General features: G+C 55.1%; 1 pseudogene; it reads right to left on the bottom strand.

Annotated features, from left to right (window-relative positions):
* Nucleotides 1-1,743: 1,743 nt before the first annotated feature.
* LOC138992204 (large ribosomal subunit protein uL6 pseudogene) lies at nt 1,744-2,397 on the bottom strand (annotated as a pseudogene).
* Nucleotides 2,398-3,233: the final 836 nt, after the last annotated feature.

Genomic DNA, 3,233 nt, shown 5'->3' on the forward strand with positions numbered 1-3,233 from the left:
AGACTAGGGGAGGGCATGCCAGGGGTGGAGAGAAAGTTCAGAAATGCAAGCTGGAACCAGGTAACAGAGAGAGCTGGGCCACAGGACTTGGGGTTCATCCTTTCCCTGGGGCCATGAGAACCAGAGAAGGATACTGAGCAAGGGCTGCAGCCATGGAAATAGGAGCCTTAGATGTTGTGTCTGGTTCCGTGGCCTGGCCGCTGTGATCCAGGGGCCATGGCCAGTGGTGCGGGTGAGAGGCAAGGAGGCTGACAGATGCTATTTGCCCTAAATGTGACTCCACACCTTGTCACTATTGTCCCCACCCAGGGAGTCCCAGGGCTCAATTGCCATCACACAGCTTCTGCTAACCCCAGGCCTCCATGTCCCCCAGCCTCTGGGGGTGAAGTTCCAATGCTGTTGACAATACCCACGGGGCCCCTTTGGTTCAGGCAAATCCAGGCCCCGTTACTCCACCCACACAGCAGCTTTCCGGACAGCCTCCGCCTCCCACACTGTTGGAGGTCAGTGACCGACCCCCTACCCCCCGCCCCTGCCCTGGTCAGCTGGCTCATATAAAGACTGCGGGCCAGGCCTGCGTGTTCAGCGATGGCGTCTGCTTGGTGGCCCTGCCTCATCGTGGCCCTGCTCTCCAGCTCCGTGGCCTTTGGCTTCCCAAGAAGCCCCTCCCGGCCACTTGAGGTAAGTCTGTCCTCTCTTCACAATCTGGATCCATCACGGGGCAGAGGTCCCAGCCTGGGAGGTCCTCTACATGTGGGAGGGGGAGGTAGAGGGCAGGGTCATGAGCTGCAGGGGACAGGGCTGGGTTTTGGGAGAACTGGGCTCCAAACTTACCCTTTGATTCTGGGCAAGGCTCTTAGCTCTCCCTGGGCCTCTGTTTCCCCACCTGTCAAATGGGTGATACACCACGAACTGCTCACCTCACTGAGCAGCTGTGAAGGTCCACCTCTGAGAAAAGGGCAGAGGCGCCTAGGAAGGCTGGGCTGAGCCCTGTGGTGTGCAGGGTTGCGGGGTGCTGTGCGAGGAGGCCTCATGGACCCGGGTGCAGGGACAGGCAGAGTGAGCCGAGGTCTGTGGAGCAGGGGAAAAGCCCTGTCCTGCTCCCCTGGGAAGCCCGAGACCTGCTCTCTCCGGATCTCACTTTCCCCATCTATTCAGAGCCCTTCCTACTCTGACAAGTGGCTCCAGGTGGGTCCTACATCCAGAGGCCCTTCAAGGTGTGTGGGCGGGTGGGGGTCACCACTGAACCCTGGCCTCTGCCAAGAACTTGCCCCCCCCCCCCCCCCCCCGCCACAGTGGCCTTGGCCTTGACCTGACAGTGTGTTTTTGTCTTTGCTTTTCCAGAAACGAAACGTCCTGGATGAGGTGAGGACTTTCACCAGGGAGGGGGCATGGTGAGGGAGGCAGGGTGGAGCTGGTTGCTCAACAGCTGAAGAGTTGGTTCATAGCAGCAGGTCCTGCACAGCTGACAAACAGCTCACAGCCCCTACCCTGCCAGATCCCCATGTGACTCAAGACCCCCAGGAAAGAGTGCCATAGAGCCATGCCCCCTAGGTCCTCCCCAGAGGCAGCCCAGGATGGCCATTGCACCGTCCCTCCTTCCACTAACACTTACCCAGCAGTGGCTGGTACCGGGTTGGGTGGTGAAAGGCCCCACCACACCTTCACGGAGCATCCTTTTTTTTTCTTTTTTTCCCCAATACAAGACTTTTATTGTACATCGTTATAGTTTCACAAACAAGTGTGGCAAATCATTTGGCATCTCGGTGTTTCTATAGCTGGACAACTTAGATCTTATTCATCAGCCTGCTGAACTGTTCCTTTTTCAGAAACATAGATACCATCCAAAAATTTCCTGATATCCTTGTTTTTAACTGTTGTGCCTTGCTGAATCAAAGCAGCTGAATTTGATACAAGTTCAATGTCATTTCCTTCAAGAAACAACTCATCTTTCTGGGCTTGAGATACTGAAAAAGCAACGTCTGACCTCATCCGAACTCTGCGGATGTATTTTTCGCCCAAGAAATTTCTAATTTCAACAAGAGAACCATTCTCCTGAATAACGACGTTGATGGGGAAGTGAGCGTACACAGACCTCATCTTGTAACGGAAGCCCAGTGTTAACACCCTTGATCATGATCTGTACATGACTGCAGAGAGTGCGAACTGTGGCCAGTTCCTTTCTATTTCCCCACCACTTGTCAACCCGGAGTCTCTTCTTTTTCTTTCTGAGGAGACTGAGCTCTACACTGATGTGGTTGAAGTCCCTCCGCAGGGTGCCCCTGGGGCCCTTCACAATAACTGTGCGCCCCTTCAGAGTGATGTCCACATTTTCTGGGATGTCCACAGTGTGACTGCTGAGAATGGTCTTCATCCTCGCAGTAGATGCGGCAAAGAGGAAGCCATGGAGCATCTTTATATCCACGTTTAACCCAGATGTCTCCCAAGAATCAACCTCAGTTCACCCTTTGCCCGGCTCCCGGGGGAAAGAGAATATTGAGGTCATGAAGTCCTGCCCACACTCTGTTTTCAGCACAGAAAATAAGTGCCTGTTTGGGAGGCAGAATCACACAATTACCAAAGGGCACAGTAGGAGGGTAGAGGGCGAGCTTTCTAAATGGAAGTGTGAAAGGTGAGCAGGAAGAGCTGGGACAGGTCTCTGACCCGCGGGGGCAGAGGGGCAGAGACCTGGCTTGGCTGGAGCACCAGAGTGGAGGTGACAGGACCCGCCTGGGGACCTCAGAGCATGGGGAACACTGTCCTGAGGGCAATGGGGAGCACGGGAGGGCTTTACGAGGGAGGGGAACAGGGTCAGTTTGTTTTTTAATAAGATCTCACTGGATACAGGCTGCATGGAAACAGACTACAGGGTTAAGGAGGCCATGTTTAACCCAGACATCTCCCTAGAGCCTCCCTCAGTTCAGCCGCCCTGCTCCCTGGCTTGCTCCCTCCCCTCACCCTCTCCTCTTGGCATTATGTGAAGTTCCTTCTCATGGTGCAAAACTCCCCTTCCTAAGTGACTTCTTGCTGCTGAGCAATGAGGTGGCTGAGCTAAGGAACCTGTGGGGCCCAGTGAACAGAGAGAAACACAGGCTGAATCAGACAAGGCCTCTGCCCTCCAAGAAGCCCCTGGTCTCCGAGGGGAGAGAGGTGCTCAGGAAGGCCAGCGCTGACCTCCATGGTGGTGACCAAGCCTGAGGACAGTGACAACCAGATGGCTATTGCTGACAAGC

The sequence above is a fragment of the Myotis yumanensis genome, unplaced genomic scaffold (genome assembly GCF_028538775.1).
Source record: "Myotis yumanensis isolate MYYU_CA2020_CCGP unplaced genomic scaffold, mMyoYum1.0.hap1 SCAF_14, whole genome shotgun sequence".
In the NCBI taxonomy this organism is placed as follows: Eukaryota; Metazoa; Chordata; class Mammalia; order Chiroptera; family Vespertilionidae; genus Myotis; species Myotis yumanensis.